Source organism: Puma concolor, chromosome A3 (genome assembly GCF_028749965.1).
Source record: "Puma concolor isolate L17-30 chromosome A3, mPumCon1.1.hap2, whole genome shotgun sequence".
In the NCBI taxonomy this organism is placed as follows: Eukaryota; Metazoa; Chordata; class Mammalia; order Carnivora; family Felidae; genus Puma; species Puma concolor.
Window position 1 is genome coordinate 139,925,137 of NC_141669.1, and position 17,226 is coordinate 139,942,362.

Genomic DNA, 17,226 nt, shown 5'->3' on the forward strand with positions numbered 1-17,226 from the left:
GTAGTGTGGTTTGGCGTTAAAGTTTGAGGCAATGCTTTTTTTTTTTTTTTTTCAACGTTTATTTATTTTTGGGACAGAGAGAGACAGAGCATGAACGGGGGAGGGGCAGAGAGAGAGGGAGACACAGAGTCGGAAACAGGCTCCAGGCTCTGAGCCATCAGCCCAGAGCCCGACGCGGGGCTCGAACTCACGGACCGCGAGATCGTGACCTGGCTGAAGTCGGACGCTTAACCGACTGCGCCACCCAGGCGCCCCGAGGCAATGCTTTTTAAGCCCCTGTTTATTTTGTTACTCGACTCGGTCTTGGGAGACACATATATTTTCAAGGGGCGCTTCTGACACGTTTATTGGAGCAGCTAATTAAAAAGCCCGACCGGGGCTGGGCGAGGGCGTTGTCGTCATATTTAATTACACCTCCGGAAACCACCGCGGGTGATTGGAAGCTACTGGAGAAGTGGTGGCTTCCGGGGGGCGAGGGAGGGGCCGTCTCCTGGACGCACCCCGGTCCCCCGACCCACGGAGCAGCGGGCCCCCTCGCCCAGCCTTCAGTCTGAGGGAGGACACCGTGGGCATCCAGCCCTGGGAAGGCTCTGTCAGCTCTTCTCCAGGCCAGAGAGCGGCCCTCAGGGGAGCTGTGGGGTCAGGCCCCAGGGAGGGGGGGGTCTGGGGGCGAAGGTGGGTGGAGGAGAGAAAAGCCCCTGGGCCCAGGGAGCTGGAGCCCGAGGCGTCACAGGTGGCTCTCCCCAAGTGCATCGTGGGGCCTGCGAAGGTGTATTGCTGGGGTGGGTCTGTCCTGGGGCCCATGGGTCCTCATGCTCCGGCGGTCAGGGGCGCCCCTGGAGGGACCGGAGGCCTGGGCCACTGTGATCCAGTCGGCCGAGGGCGTCTCAAGTCACTGACTTTCAAAGGGCCGTGTCCTGCTTGTGGGCCAGACCCTCCGTGCTGGGTCACCACCCCAGGACACTGGAAGGTGGGCAGGCGGAGGTCAGGGAGGGGCGGCAGCTGTAGGGTTGGGCACAGGGGTCAGGCACCCGCCTCCCTCGGCCTGAGGGCAAAGCGACTCCAGCGGCCCCCTCCCCCCACCCCCCAGAACCTCCCAACACCCGACTCGACTTGGCTTCTTGGAAGAGGCTATTCTTGGGTCTACCCAACAGGTGCCGAGCGTGGAGCTCGAGTCTGCGCTGATGTCAGCCTCCCAAAGTGTTCTGGTCCGATGCCAAGGCTGCCTCCGCCCCTGGCTGGACAGGTGCCCCCTGGGCCCGCGGAGGGCCGGCTTAGCCCTGGACTGGCTCTGTGCGGAGGGCTCCCCGCTGCGGCTGGCGGCCAGCATCCTGACGCTCCAGACTCAGCCGGGACTAGGGAGGACCGGGGACCCTAACGTGGGGACGGGTATCACCTCCTCTGGGAAGCCCTCCGTGCCTCCACCTCGTCCTGTTCCCACGTCACTGCTGGTTCAGAGCCGGGCTCTCTGGAGGAGGCCTGGGCTGGGTCCGAGCTGGTGCTTGGGTCCGGTTCTGTGCTAGGCCCCTCCTCCGAGGGCCGGCATGGTGACCGCTGACTCACGGAGGAGAGTCAGAGCCCCCGAGAGGCTGGGTGCCCTATCCCAGCACCCCGCAGAGCAGGAGCTCAGGGCAGACTCCGCAAATGTCTCCCGAACGAGGGGACGAGTGAGTGTGCACTCCGCCTCTGTCCGCACGAAGGGAGCACGGGGGGGGGGGGGGGGGGGGGGGGGCTTCGAAGGGGGGCTGGTGCTGCTTCCGGGAGCCCCTGGTTCCCGGGGGGGTCTGGATTCCACCCCCAGCCTGCGCCCCCTCCTCTGGTTTCCCTGCCGAGGAAGGGGCCCTGGGCCTGGAGGCAGCTGGCACAGGGGCGGGGTCTCGACAGTTCACGAAAGCACAGGGAAGGAACCAGAACGGAGGCCAGCATGGAGGCGGAGGGGTCATGACGGACAGAAGGAAATTTATATTTTTTGGCATTCGACTGCCTCCGCAGTGACATAATCAGAAGGTTTTTACTGACTGGGCAATAAAAGGAGCTCATAACCGAGAAGGCGCGATGCTTCGGCAGAGCTGGCCGCAGGCTTCACAGCCTTGGCGAAGGTCACTCGCGGGGCTGGCAGGGGCCCAGGAGGGAGGCTGGGGTCAGTCCCGGACGGTGGGCGCAGTCCCCCCTCCCATGTGGCTCCGCTCCTGGGCTGAGGCTGCCCACCCCCGAGGGGCTCCGCCAGCTCCTCCGTCCGTCAGGTGGTCACCCCGGCACCAGTCAGCTGGTTGCCAATGTCGCCTCCTCACATCCAGGCGGGGTCACTTCCCGGGGGAGGGGTCTTGTGAGGACGAGGGTCCCTGTTGAGTCGAGAGGCGGTGGCGGGGGGTGGGTGTGACGAGCTGCACAGGCTTCCAGGAAGGGGTTGTGAGGCCGGTGGGCACAGAGGCGGGGAGGGGGCGGGGGTCCCGGCACCCGCCCTCGGATGGAACCGGCAGCGGCAGTCGCGACCCCCGGCTTCACCGTCCCGGGGGCGGGATCACGCTGCTGCCCAGAGCGCGGAGCAAGGAGCGGGACGTGCGTTACCCGCCGTCTGGGTGAGAAAGCCGGGAGCATGTCCGTCGCGGGGTTTCTGAGCACCGGGCCGGGAGACCCCCGGAGGGGGCGTGGCCACCGCCCGGGGTGGGAGGGCGGAGGAGGGGCACCGGCTGCCCCGGGTCGGGCAGAGGTGCCGGCCCCTGTGGCGTGAGCGGCACGCGCCCACATTTTACAGTTTGGGGTTCACTTGGCCTCCGTCTTCGATGCCGTGTAACGAACCACCACACGCCCAGCGGCTTAAAGTGCCATCCGTTTATTATGTCGCAGTTTCTGTGGGGCAGGAGCGCCGCGCGGCGTGGCCGGCTCCTCTGCCCGACCTCGCCGGCTGGGGCTGGCTTCTTTCTGAGGCTCGGGGCCTCTTCCCAGCTCGTTCAGGGCGTCAGCAGCGTTCAGTTCCTTGTGCGGGTAGGACTGAGGCCCTTGTCCGGCTGTGGGCCAGGGGCCACCTGTAGGCCCTTGCCACGTGGCCCCCAAAGGTAGGTCACTACCTTGCCATTGGCTTCCTTCTCTGAGACCATCAGGATGGCATCTTTCCGATGCTGTTCCTTTTAAAGGCTTTGCCTGATTAGGCCAGACCCACCCAGGAGATTGCTCTCATTGATGAACTTGCAGTGGCCTGATTGGTGCCCTAATCTCAGAAGTGATTTCCCTGCGGGCCCTGCCTCTGCTCAAGGGGAGAGGATGACAAGGTGTGTACTCGAGGGGGACGGGATTCTGCCACCAACAGGTGTGTGTGCAAAGGAAGTTGAGGACTCTGAGCCCTCGTTCCCCAGGAGGGAGGGCTGGCCAGGGAAACGAAACGACCTTGCGCTGATGGAGATGGAAGGGTCCCAGAGGCCGCCCTAGGGGACCTCTCAGGCTTTGCTGCCCTCTGACCCCAGAAAGGCTTCCCTGGGATGCTCGGATACTCAGCCCGAGTTCCCAGAAGAGTTTTCTGGTGGGAACCTTAAAGTGTAGCTGGCGGGTCCCCCACATCCAGGGGACATTCAGTGTCTCCGGTCTGCTGTGCCTGTTAAAGCTACTTGAGGACTCAGATTCAATAATTTATCAGGTCACATAATAAAATCAAGGAATATCTCCAAGGTTTTGAGAACCCGAATTTGACTTCCTCCGGAGTTTTACGATCAGGCAAAGGCATCCATCAGGACCGAGCCGAGATCCATTTGTTAAACGGGACAGCTCCCTTCAGGCAGGCTAGTTCTCGATGTCCGCAAACCCGGGATCAGGAAAATCTGTTGTCAAGAAGGCAAAACGTCCTCCAGACATTCCAGGGTGTGGCCACCCCCAGGCTTGGGGCTTCCATTTCTGGCTGCTTAGAAACCGGGGGCGGAGGCAAGCGGGGGTGCTCCAGGGGAAGGAGGGGTGGCAGCCCGGGCAAGAGGCAGCTGTCGGGGTGTGCTCAGGCTGGTGCGTGCAGGTGCACGTTCGGTAGGTTCTGTTCTGGGGACCCAGCCAGGGGGAGCCTTGAGCACGGGCGGCAGGAGGGGTTGCCCTAGGCCAGGCGCTGGGATACCTACCCCCGGGGGAATGTAGGGTCCGATCGTGAAGGTCAGTGGGGTCCTCACTTCCTAACAAGACCTGCCTGCCCGGCCGGGAGGTGCCCACCCAACTCATGTTAATGAGAGGCAGAGGCAGGAGCTGGACCTGGGGGGCAAGGCAGGGGCAGCCTCCTAGCAGGCAAGCCAAAGCCCGACACACCGTCACCGCCACCACCACCACCGCCGCCATCATCTGAGGTAGGGACTGAGGTGAATCGATGGGGTTCTGGGTGAGATGGAGATTTGTGGGTGGCTGAGGGTCCTGGGGCTGGGCCAGGACCCCTTTGGCCCCGTGGCCCCTGTGTGAGTGGGCAGGCCACTCTAATGCTCCTGAAAAAGTCAGGGATAATGAAAGAGAAGGAAACTACCCTTGGCTTCCGGGGATGGGCTCCTTGTGGAGGAAGCAACCTCTGAGGCTTAAAGGGCTCCATGAGGAAGGGGACATACACTGGCCACAGGCGCCACGGGGGCCCCGCCTGGAGGACTTCTGGGGGAGCCCGGCTGCCTGGCCCTGTGATGGCACCCCGATTTCCCGACCCCCGTGTGCGTGACGTGGGTCCTGGGGCAGGGGTGTGGCCACGAGCCCCCTGTGTCTGACCCGGGCCCGGAGGTGGGGGTGTGGCCCGTGGGTGGCTGGCACACCTTTCCCGTGGCTGTGGGGCCCGGCCACCCCCTGCAGGGACACTGTCCCCACGCACAGCATTTCCGGAGCACACAGTGACATTTATAAATGCTACATGCAGGGGACCGGAACCCCCACCCCAAATTAAACAGAACCCCAGAGAGCACCCACATTGGCCCTTGAGAAAAGCCGTCTGGGGGCAGCATCTCCACGGTCTCTGCGGTGGGACTCACTTGGCAGCTGATTCCTTGCTCCAAACGGGTTCGGCCCTTTTTTTTTTTTTTTTTTTTTAAAGCACCTTTATGACAATCTCAGAATGGATATTTATAGGGCAAGAATGAGGGAACAGGCTAATTGTGGCTGAGATCCTGTTGGATCAACACCCCTCGGCTTCTGGCGACAGCGTGTGAGAGAGATAAGCCTCGCCCTTCATCCCGGGGCTCCTGGCCGTGCTCCCAGCGCGGACACGAGGAGGAGACCCCCAGGAGACCTCAGCCAAGCAGGTGGCAGCCTGGTGCTGATGGTCAAAGGCAGTCAGGGGCTCTGGGGACGTTCTTAGGACCCTGCCCTCCGCGTCCTCTACTGCGCCTGCTCTGGGAGCCAGGGGCCTGCCTGCAGGATCCTGTGTGACCAGGAGCCGGGACCCCGGTGGCCCTCGGACATCCGGCAGGGCAGCTGGAACCGTGCACCCCAGGGGCGCCCGGGGTCCGCCTTGGAGAGGAGCGGTCCTCTGAGGTCTCCTCCACCTCCTCAGCTGAGTCCCAGGGAGGGGAGAGGGGCAGGGAACAGGTGCCCCTCGGGCACCACCAGAGTGGGGTGGGAAGGGCTGGGACGGCAGGGAGCAGCCGGACATCGGACCCGGGGAGTCCGCTTTGCCAAACGCGGGTCCCGCACCGCTTCCCAGGAGTCTGTGCACAGGAAAGCGAGGCTGGCTCTCCTGGACGGGGTCGCGGCCTCCTTTCCGATAGTGAGGGCATTTGGAGCTAAGTGCTCCCAGACGTTTCTCCTGCAGGCGATTCTGTTGATGCATCTGGAGAACTTCTGAGGGCTAAGCCGGGTCTCCTTTTGTGCAAAGAGTGGGGTGGGGGGGAGGCCTCCGCCCAGCTCAGAAGAAGAGGAAGGTGTGAGGTGTGGCGAGAAGGTTTCCAGGCCACAGAACAGCCAGACCAAGGGCTTCCTGTCTATTCTCCGCGTCCCTAAGAGCTGGGCCCTCTTCCCACGTGCCGGGCAGAGTAAGGCTCGTGGATGTGCAGGCAGCCTGTGGAGCTGGGCATCGTGTCCCCCTGCTCGCAGTTGCCACCGGGTGATGGGTCATCCGGGCTTCTTCCCAGCCCAAGGGGCCCGCAGCCAGCCGAGCCGGCCCCCACCTGCCGCAGCCCCCTGGCCACCAAGGTGATGTCCATCCTGCTCTGGCCATCCCCAACGTCCCCAAGCTCCAGGGAGAGCAGGTCAGGCCCCCGCCGGGTCTCCCACGGCCTCAGAGGTGTCTGAAGAGGGTCTGGGACCGCCAAGTAATGACCACGATGGGGTGGAGCCCACAGAAGGGGAGAAATGTGTACAAGCAGGTGGCGGGCCCACCCTGGGGGGTTTCAGGCAGTCCCCCAGTTCTGCTGGGTGACGATGTCTGTCGGTGGAGATGTGCTCCTGTCTGAAAGCTCGTTCTGAGGGCTGCATCCCTGCTGTGGCTGAGTTTTCGCATTTAAGGTTTTGTAAAATGCAGCCAGTCGGTTAAGTGTCCGACTTCAGCTCAGGTCACGATCTCACAGTTCGTGGGTTTGAGCCCCACATCAGGCTCTGTGCCGACAGTTGGAGCCTGGAGCTGCTTCGGATTCCGTGTCTCCCTCTCTCTCTGCCCCTCCCTCGATCGCTTACTCTCTCTCTGTCTCTCACACAAAAATAAATAAACGTTAAAAAAAGAAGAAATGGCCCCTGGGCCGTCCCCTCACCCCATCCCCTGCCCAGTCTCCAGGTCTTTGTGCTCAGGAGCCTCCTTCTCCCTAGAAACAGGAATCTGTTTCTTGATCCAGAAAATACTTCCCCGGGGCCTTCTGGGTGCATCTGTGGGGAAGGTCAAGGGTTGCAGGGGGCAGGCTCAGAGGGCCCTGTGCCAGCTAAGCTTCCTTCCCTTCTGAGAGGGGTCCATGGGAGTCCTGAAGAGTGGACAGGCTTCAAGGCCGGCACAGCCCTTGTCACCCCCAATGACAGCCTGAGGGGCCAGAGGAGACGGTGAGGGAGGAGAAGTCAGAGTGTTGATCCAGCAGGATCTCAGCCTCAGAGCCCCCGGGGAGGGCACCGGCCCGGACCCCACAGCTCCCCTCCTGCCCCGCCTCACCCCTTGGGGCTGTCCTCCTCCTGCCCCGGAGCTCGGTGTTGGTGGGGCCGCATCATGGGGCAGGTCCCAGGCCACCCGGTGCGAGCCATCTCCCGAGGCCCCCGGTGCACCGCATGGGCCAGGCCCCCTGAAGTGAACCACGAACCACGAACCACGCCTCTATGATGGTAAAGCTGTCACCATTCTGGATGCGACGTCTCTGGAAACAAATTGCTCTCTGCTGACATCATGGCAATGAAATATAACTTCTTTACGAGCTGTCAGGGAGGGTTTCCCGCTGCCATTATGGCAATGTATGCACATTTGTTTTGCTGTGTGCACACGTGCGTGTGTGTGCGTGTGTCTGTGTGCACGTGTGCGTGTGAGTTGGAGCACCAAGGCCAGGCCCAGTCCGGGGACCATGGTCTCCGATGGCCATGCTGGCTTCGTGCAGCCCCCACACTGGCCCAGGGCACAGGAAGCTGCTGGAAGCCGGGCAGCCTCTGGGTACCTCGCCTCCCTCAAGAGCCGGATGAGCCCTTCCCAGGCTCCCCCTGCTTGTGAGCAGTGCTGACCAATCACCCCTCCCCAGCCCGGTGGTCTTCCTGACCCACAGCAGCCGGTCCTGCTCTCCCAGAGCAACATGTGGGCATCTCTGGGGTCACGGTACCCCTCGACTGCCCCTGGCTCGCTCGTCCTCCGTGCTGGCCCCCTCCCCGTCCAGCTAGGAGGGTCTCCTAGACCGAGGGGCACAGGCAGTGCTGTAACACAGGGCCGCATGCGTTAACACAACACACATTTATTCCCTCACGGGAGGGGCGCTGGGAGAGCCGAAGTGCCTAGCGTGGGGCAGCCCCGACTCCAGGTGCTGGGGGACCATGGGGACACAGAGTGCGGCTGACCCTGGCCTCCACTTACCTTTGTTGTTTTTTTATTGAGGTGAAAATCACGAGACAAAACCCCAGACACTTTAGGGTGAATAGCCAAGCGGCAGTTAGCACACTCACAGTGCTGGGCAGCCTCCCCTCCTCGTTCCAGAACGTTCTCACCCTCTAGAGGAGGCCGGCATCCATTAAGCGGCCAGTCTGCGGGGCATCCCCGCCCCCAGCCCTCCCTGTGCTGTCTGTTCTGGACACTTCGCAGCCGAGGCGTCTTGTTTTCTCACCTCCCCCGTGTCGCAGTCCTTTCTGTGGTCGGATTTACCAACCAGCACACGACAGACGGACAGACAGACGGCAGTCGGGTGGTTTGGGCTCCTGCGCTCGGGGACGCGGTGGGGGTGGGGTGCATCTCAGTCCCTGCCTTCTTTCTTCCGGCTGAGCCCGGGGTGGGTGGGGGAGGGGGGTCGCAGGTTGCAGGAGCCACAGACCTCGCTCCGCGGTGGCCGCTGTTACTGTCCTACATTCTCACCTGCAACGTCTCCACGTCCAGTTTCGCCTCGTCTTCGCCGACCCTTGTTATTTTCTGGTTTTCGGCTTTTGTTGGTTTTGCAGCCGTCCCGGTGGGTGAGAGATGGTGTCTCGCCGTGGCTTTGACTTGCTTTTCGCCGATGACACCGAGCATCTCTTCGTGGGCTTGCTGGCCATCCGCACGTCCAGTCCTCCGCCCGTCACTTTTGTTGGGGGAGCTCCGCTTACCTTAACAGAGGCCATGGCAGGGCGTGTTGGCCGCGGTCTGAAAGTACAACCAAATTGTAAAATAAAACCTGGGTTTCGTTTCATTTTACTTAAAGATTTGTGGACAAAATGACCAAAAGCCAAGTCTCCTCAGAGGGACATAGCTGGGGACAAGAGGCACCCAGGCAGGGGTTAGGGGACCCCCACATCTGACTGGCCTGATCCTCCCAGGGCACTGGCCCTGCCTTGCCCCTACCCCCTCCAGACACCCCAGCCTCACCTCTAACCCCAAAACTGAACACACAGTAACATGGTTCTAGCCATGCCTCCCCACCCACCCCCCACGTGCCTCCCCACGGGCCCCCACGTGCCTCCCCACCCCCCACGTGCCTCCCCACCCCTAAAGTGCCTCCCCACCCCCCACGTGCCTCCCCACCGACCCCCACGTGCCTCCCCACCCCCACGTGCCTCCCCACCCCCCACGTGCCTCCCCACCGACCCCCACGTGCCTCCCCACTGACCCCCACGTGCCTCCCCACCCCTAAAGTGCCTCCCCACCCCCCACGTGCCTCCCCACCAGCCCCCACGTGCCTCCCCACCGACCCCCACGTGCCTCCCCACCGACCCCCACATGCCTCCCCACCGACCCCCACGTGCCTCCCCACCGACCCCCACGTGCCTCCCCACCAGCCCCCACGTGCCTCCCCACCGACCCCCACGTGCCTCCCCACTGACCCCCACGTGCCTCCTCACCAGCCCCCACGTGCCTCCCCACCGACCCCCACGTGCCTCCCCACCCCTAAAGTGCCTCCCCACCCCCCACGTGCCTCCCCACCAGCCCCCACGTGCCTCCTCACTGCCCCAGTCTAGTCGAAGATGTATCGAGAACCTGTTGATGGAGTCATTCACTCGTTCACTCATTCATTCCTTCAGTAGATCCCTCTGAGTGCAGAAGACGGGAAGGTGAGGGATAGAACAGTCCTGTCTGGGGGGCTTTTCTTGAACTGACGCCGCAGCACTGACCCTGCCCCCCACCCCACTGAGGCTTCGTGCAGGGGCTCGGCCTCATCACGCCCGCGGGCCATGGCCCCACTTGACCCATGGGGAAGCTGAGTCTCGGGGAGTCAGGGAGTGGCCTCTCCGGCCCCCCGTGGCGCCCTCCCGCACCTCACGGGGCCACCTGGCGGGGCCTTAGGGACGCCGCACCCCTCTGTCTCCCCAGGGCGGGCTGCGCACCAGGGCCGCCCCCCCACCCGCCCCCCACCCCGGCCCGCGCCCCCAGGGATGGCGCTCCAGGAAAAGCTCTCAGTCAGAAGCCACTGCTCCCGGGGGCGCTCCCGGCTCCATTACTGTCGTCCGAGCTTCCAGGAAACGGCTCGTCTCCAGTGGCCCCTCCGCCCTCCACTCAGCTCGACGGGGGAGAGGCCCCGCGGCCCAGAAACCGCACGGCTTCCACCCGCCCGGATGCCAGAGGCCCCTCCCCGGGGACTCCTCACCCCCAGGCGGGCCCCTGGGGACCTCCTCTGGGGTCTGCAGCAGCCTCTGCGCAGGGGTGTCCTTCCTCACGCCCGCTCAGGGCCTCCTACTCCGGCGGGGACAGGCCATTTTCCAGGCCCTCCCGTCGGGGCTGAGCCCCGCGCCCACTCTCGCCTCCCCTCTGCGACACCCCCCTTCTCGCTCCCGGGAGATCGCCCCGTCCTCCTGGGGTCCACTTGCCTGACCGCCCTCCACGCTGCGACAGAGCTGGAGGGCAGGCTCTTCCAGAGCCGGCCAGAACCTCGGTGCCTCTCCCCGCTGCACGTGGCGCCGTGGGTCCAAGTGGCAGCCGTGGTGGCCTGGGGCTCCTGACGGCCCAGCCAGCCCCGCCGTCACCCCTGCGCCAGGGCAGGGCCACCATCGGCCCACCTGCCCGCCCTTGCTGTCCTGGGCAGGCCAGGCTTGGGTGCCCCTCTGGGCCCCTGTTCAGCCTCCACAGGAGCCTCCCTGACCTCTCACCTACATGGCCACCCAGGCCCCACCCATCCCTCCCCCAAACCCTCCCTCCCAGAGCCCCTCAGCACGCAGCATCGTGAACAGGCTTATTTGACTCCACACCCCTGCCGTCCGTGCCCAGCATAGCTGTTCGGATGTGGCTACTGAAACCAAAATTAATTAAATCAAATCAAATCCAAGGTTGGGGTCGGTTGCACGAGCCCCGTTTCGAGACCTCAGCAGCCACAAGCGCCAGGTAGCCCCGTTTGGTGAGGGCAGTGCACCTGCCTGTGCTGGAACGTTCCCCTAGATGGTGCGTGGCCTGGCCCCCGTGGCCCCGGCGGGTGCCAGGCAGGCCCCTGGGCTCTTGTTGATGAACAAAGGAGGGAGGCGGACTGTGGGGCTTGCTGGCCGCTGCTGGGTTCATCCGCACCCACCAAGAGGCAACACCTGCCACCTTCCACGTGTCTCCAACATGTGGCGGTCTCCCTGGGGTGGGGGTTCCATCAGCATCCGACGCAGAGGGCACCGGGTCAGTCTTGACCCTCCGGGCAAGGGGCTCTGGAGGACAGCGGGGGGCCACTGCCCAGCACCGCCCCCGCCCTGGGACCTCGGGCGAGTCTGCTCCCTCTGACCTGCTCCTACCTTCTCGCCAAGTGGGGATGACAGGAGGCCCGCCTCTTAGTGATGCTTTGAAGATCCGCACATAATCCACGCAGAAGTTTCCGGAATACCTGGAAATGCCGGTGTTGTGGATAAATGAATAGAGTGCCCTGTCATCTGGCTTTGTCCTTGAGACCTTGGGGACCCCTGGGCACCGGCCACCCAACCAGCCTTTCTTCCAGGGGGAGACAGCCCTTGTCTGTGCGTGCCGGGCTGCCATCGGGAGGGTGACTATCTGGGTGGTTTATGGTGGGGTCTCTTCCATGCACTCTCCCCCGCCCCCATCGCCTTGGACTGTCTTTGCTGTCATTTTCGCCACCCTCCCTCGCCCACCTAGGGCCCTGGCTGCCTTGACCTCCTTGGCCAAGCTCTATGACGCCCTCCTGTCCCCACCCCTGCCCACCAAGGGGACAGGGGCATGTGCAGGGGCACTGCAGACACCCCCTCACTGTTGGGGGGCCAAACGGCTGGTTTCAGAAAAGCACTTCGACCAAAGCTTGAAACCTCTCAGGGTCCCCACCTCCCCTGGGTGCACAAACCCAGGCCCCCTCAACTGGGGTTGCAGGCCTGTGAGCAGGGCCTGACTGCCCCCCGCTGACGTCTCCACGTGGGGGCTCCCAGACGCTCAGAGCTTCTGGGAGCGCCGCACCCCCCCCCCCCCGCCGCTGCCTGACACCCCCCCACCCCATGCCGTTGCCCAATCTCCTGGGCCTGCGTGGCCACTGCTTGCCAGCATGTCCCTCCCTGCCCGCCCCTGTCCCTATGTGGGGGTCCTCGCAGACCCTCCCCGTGGCACCCCTGCCCCCAGGCTGGGACCCTGCAGCTCTGGGCCTATGGGAGTCTGCCCCGAGAAGTGTGGACACCCCTTCCCCACGCCCGCAGCTGGGCCAGGCCTTCAAGGCACAGGAGGCAGGGAGGTCTGTGACATGGCTTTTCTGGGACAATAGAACATCTTGCTGCCTGCACTCTAGTGGCCAGGACTCCACAGACAGTGAAGCTAGCAGCCCTCTGCACCCTGTGTGGGCCCTGCCCCCCACCTTCAGGGAAGTGGGTCCGTCCTGCGTCCTGGGGGCCCTGGGGAGACAAGGAGGCCCACGCGGCTCACACGGCTGTGGGGGACAGTTGGCCTCCGCGTCCGGGCCCCGTGGGGACAGGCCCCTGCAGGCCGTGCCCAGCACATGCCCATTACATCATTGTGGCACGGACCCAGGATGGGGGTGCTCTGAGCATAGCCAGAGTGTGCACGAGGATCTCCCACTAGCGCGTGCCCCCCGGTTGCGGGCCTGGGGTACCCGGTGGTGAGCTGGGTGGCCTGGCTTTCTGTCCAAGGTGACCTGTGGTCCTCATTACTCAGAGCTGGCTTGGGAGCCTCCGGAAACCCCGGTGGCTCTGTCATCACCTGACCTGGCCCCCAATTCTGGCCAGAAGGGCACCAAGTGAGACCCTGGGTGGCCTGGGTGGGGCCCCGTCCCCAGAGGCCAAGAGCGGGGTGGAGGCGGCCGGCCTCCCCGCCTGGGTCTCCCCCGGGCACCCCCGGAACGGGCTGTGTGGCCCGGGAGGCCACTGCTCCTGCTGCAAGAGGGCCCCTCTGTCCTGGGCTGGGCTAAAAATAGCAGGGGGGGACGGCAGGGCAGGGACAGCCGGTGGGAGGCCCGTGGGGAGGGGCCGGAGGGGGCCGAGGACGGCAGCTCGGGGCCCAGGACCGGCCGTCAATGGCGCTGGTGCTCCCACCCTGTTCCCGGTGGCCGGCCAGCCGAGGCCCAGCTGACAGGCTATTTTTTCCCCTGCTTGACTAAATATGGTCAGGGAGCACAGCCCGAGGGGGCCACTTGGCCGGGGCCGCGTGTTTGGGATGCTTGGCCGGGTATATAAGGACTGCAAAGGTGAGGCGGGCTCCTGACCCGAGGGGGGCCCCCATGCCCGCTCCGGCCCCTCGGGTCAGCCCTCTCCTCCCATCCCCTCCCCTCCCCCGCCTGCGGGAGGCTCGGCGGAGGGCCGTGTGCATGTGTGAGCCTGCACACCCACGGGACCGTCCCCTTTTGTTCCGCCCTGACCTCTACCTGGCGCTGACCCCGGCTGAGGGTGCGGGAGCGTCTGCAGACACAGCCCAGCGCGGGGAGGGCTCAAGGTGCAGGGGCTCGAGGTGGCTCCTCCGTAACTCTGCATCGCCCGCCAGTCCTGCGCCTCCGGTCCCTCCCTCCCTCCCTCTCTCTCTCCCTCTCTCCTCTCAAGATCTCCCTTCCAGCTAAGTCTGCGCGGCTGCGGGAGGGCTGGGGGAAGGGCCGGTGCGGAGGGGGGTGCGTGGTGTCTTCTTTCCCTGTGCCTGCCCCCCCCCCCGCCCCCCAAGTGCGGACGCATCGGGAGCTCTGGCCTCCCCCACCCCTGCATTCGCGATTGGCTCCGGGAGAAGGTGGATGGTGCCGCCACGGCTGCAGCATCTCCCTGGGAGCCACGCGGGCGCATCGTACCGGGAGCCGCGACCCTGCGCCCGCTGCCGCTGCCGCCAGCCCGGCCGGAGGGGCTCCGCGGTGAGTCCTGCTCAGCCGGCCCGGACGGCCCCACAAACTTGCCGGCCGCCGCGGTGGGGGTGTGCCTGCCGGTGGGTGGGAGCCGGGGCGGCGGGCCGCGTGGTTCCAGCGGGGGCGCTTTGGAGTTTTCTCCTGGCTCGCGGCTCCGTCCGCATTTGGAAAACTGCAGAGCCAGCAGCCAGCAGGCCGGGAGGGCGCGTCCAACCGGGATGCACGAACTTTGACATGCGGGCATTTTGCAAGGAAGCAGCTGCCTCCAGATGCCCGGGGTGGACGGGGGTCCTGGTGCCGGGGTGGGGGGGGCCGGGGGGGGGGGCCAGGGGGGAGGCGGGGGGTGGGGGTGGGGAGGGCGCGACGAACCTGCCCCGAGGCACAAAGCTTGGCGCTGGGAGTGTGGTTAAACTTACCTTGGAACTTGCAGCGTTAACGGTGGAGATGCCGGGGCAGGGGGTCCCAGGCCGTCGGTGTGGCCGCCCCAGGCTGGGACACTAGACTTCTGTAGTTGTCACGGCCCCCATGGTGGGGGGGGGGTGGAGGGGTCCTATGCTAGGTGCGCCCCGCGGGGAGCATATGTGGCAGAGACTGGGGGCTGGATGGGGGATGGGGCGGGGGTGGGGAGCAGCCAGGGGTCTCTGCGAGGGATCATGACCTCCACGCGGCTGGGGGCGGGGCGGGGGGGGGGGTGGAATCGCGGCTGAGGAGTGCTAGGCGAAGCCGGGCAGGGTGCCAGCCCGCTGCTCCCCCCACCGTGGGGTCCCTTGGAGGTGGCTACTGCTCACTGTCCTCACAGGATGGGAAACTGTTTGAAAAGTGGCCGGGGTTCGTGTTGGAGCAGGGCGGAAGCTCGCGGGACTCTGGCCGGACCTAGTCTAACCCTCCTGCCCTTTGGAGCCCCCCACTTTCCTCTGTGTCCCAGATGCAGCCTGTGTGAAGGCCTGGCGTGGGGAGGGCGGTGAGGGAGGGTCCCCGGCCTGAGCAGTGCCTCTGAGGCCTCACCTGTCAGAGGCTGGCAGGGAAATTTCTCGTGTGAGGGTCTCGAGGGCACATTCTGGGACGCAGGGGGGAGTGGGGGTGCCCCGGCCGCCCTTCTCATGCGGGCTGCGTGAAGGTGATAGACGAGAGCAGCAACACGAAGATGGGACGACGGGACGTCGCTTCTCGGTGTCTTTCTGTAGGGTGGCTCTCTCCTGTCGGTGGGGGGGCCTCTTGGAGCCCAGATCACACAGCCCCACGGAAAACTCCAGCCTGGCTGTCCCCAGTGCAGCCACCACAGCCCAGGGACTGGAGAAATTGCTTACTTGCCTCTGCATGCTGCAGGCTCTGCTGAGACACAGCCCGGCCCTGGGGACGGCAGCGTCCGGACGACCCTCTCTGGGCCCGTCTGCACAGGACAGGTGGGCTGCCCGGTGGGCAGGGGCGCGTGGGGGCGCCCCAGGCCTTGTCTCGCTGATAGAATTGAAGTGTATTCAGGCCCGGGGCCTCGTCCGGCCACACCAGGACCCTGGGCCCAGCTCCTCTGTCTGTGCCCAGCCCGGCTCCTGCCCCCAGTGAGCCTGCCTGCCCCCGGCTCTCTCCCCCTGCAGGCACCTGACAGCCTCAGCGTGCCACTGCCCCATCCGCGGGCCTCACTCACCCTGGCGATGGCAAGACCCCCCCTCATGGACGCCTGACGCCCCTGGGCGCAGGCTGGCGGGGGGGGGGGGTTAGTGCCCCTTCCTGTGGTGGGGACCTGACCCAGAGGTCACACTGCTCTCTGTCAGACTCTGCGGTTCTGACTCCTGGCTTCGGGGCGGCCGTAGAAGGCAGGCGATGGGGACGAGGGGCTGCTTCTATCACAGGGACATTCTGAGATGCAGTGACAACAATATCGATACAATTAAGTGTTCCAAAGTGCTTAGCTCGCCACTTGCTAAGTTTACTTAAACCCTCTTTAACGGGTTCATTAGAAGCTGGTGAGCACCGGGAAATTCATTAACGGGAAGGCGGCCCCTGCGTTTGACAGTAAATTGGTATTGATCAGGCCCGGTGGAGGCCGGGCACGGGCCACAGGAGCCAGGCGCCCCTGGGCCACATCGCCAAAACTGGTGGCAGTGCTCGGTGGCCCCGGCACCCGTGTGAGCTGCTCGCTGGGGCCAGCCTCTTCTTGGGGGCCGTGGCAGAGGGTGTGACGTGCCAGGAGGGGAGAGGGAGACAGAGGCGAGGAAGGGACACAGGAGCCACAGAGGGGAGCAGGAGTCGGCTCTGCCCCCCACTGGGCCGGCACCCCCCACCCCCACCCCCCCGGCACAAGGGCTGGCTGAGGCGAGGGCCGCCTCCCAGCGTCTCCCGGCAGCCGCCCTTGTCACACATGTCTTCAAAGACAGAGGCACCGACCGAGCCCTGCCCTTGAGGGCTCTGGTTCCTGGGAGGCAGAACCACCAGGGACCAGCCCAGCGAGCTGCCCGCCAGCTGCCCAGGTAAGGCCTGTCCACTTCTCGGGGGCTCCTGCTGCCTTCCTCTGGGCTCGAGGCCAGTGATGCCGGCGCCCCGTGGACTCTGGCCACCCGGTTCCCTGATCGCCCCTGGTGGGCTCCTTCTGAGCTGCGGTGTCTTCGCTCCGGCCTCCCCGTGCACTTGGCCGGGACAAGGTGCCCAGATGGAGGGGGGGGGGGGGGTGCTGAGAGGAAATGGCGCATCCCTTCTCCGGGGTGAGGGTGGGAGGTGACAGCCTGGGTCCTTGCTTTTCTTGTTCCATTGACGCAAAACCAGATAACTGTGGGGCGAGGGAGGCTTTCTCGAGACTTCGAGCGGGTTTCTGCCTCTGCCCTTCCTGACCATGTGTGTGCACGTTCCCGGGAGCCCCAGACAGAGGGGGAGCCCTGAGGGCAGGGGGCAGGGCAGAGCTGGAGGGCGTGGGGCCTCGGGCACAGGCGAGGCTCCAGGCAGACGCCCCGTGGCCTCCGTGGGGCCTCCCCTTCCCGGAGCCCACGTGACTGTACTCCTTGAATTACCTGCTTGGGAAACATACTTCTTTATATGCCCATATGGACCTAAGCTATGGAATGTAAAGAAGTATGTATTTCAGGCGGGGACCTCTCACCCGCGGGGCCGCCCGGGGGACAGACGGACACACAGACAGCCGGGCAGGCAGCTGTGGCCGGGGCGAGGCCTCCGTGGCAGGCCGCCTGGGCGTCAGTGGACGGCCCTGTCCCCTGCCGGCATTGTTCTGTCACTTTGCCTGTGTCAGCAGGTGGAAGCGTTCATCAGACATTAAATATTCAACGTGCTGACTGCGGCAGAGGCAAGGGGGCCTTGTGGCAGGAGTGGGGTCCGGCGCGGGGGCTGGAGGGCTGGGGGTGGGGGCCTTGGCTTGGGAACGCAGGGTGCCTGGGGCTCCGGGCCATCGCTTCTGGGCACC

The 17,226-nt window shown here is 65.0% G+C and overlaps 2 long non-coding RNA genes across 3 annotated transcripts; both read right to left on the bottom strand.

The window, feature by feature from the left end:
* Positions 1–2,817: 2,817 nt before the first annotated feature.
* LOC147582867 (uncharacterized) lies at positions 2,818–9,791 on the bottom strand. Its single transcript, XR_015249586.1, has 2 exons — positions 9,517–9,791; positions 2,818–8,725 (listed from the first exon to the last, which is right to left on the bottom strand). It is a non-coding gene; the product is annotated as an uncharacterized LOC147582867 (long non-coding RNA).
* Positions 9,792–10,726: 935 nt separating this feature from the next.
* LOC147582868 (uncharacterized) lies at positions 10,727–14,018 on the bottom strand. 2 transcript variants are annotated; one of them, XR_015249588.1, is made up of 3 exons: positions 13,770–14,018; positions 11,284–11,372; positions 10,727–11,127 (listed from the first exon to the last, which is right to left on the bottom strand). It is a non-coding gene; the product is annotated as an uncharacterized LOC147582868 (long non-coding RNA). The 2 variants fall into 2 exon arrangements; XR_015249587.1 differs by lacking the exon at positions 13,770–14,018 and adding an exon at positions 13,362–13,517 and having other exon boundaries at positions 10,728–11,127.
* Between the last annotated feature and the right edge of the window lie 3,208 nt (positions 14,019–17,226).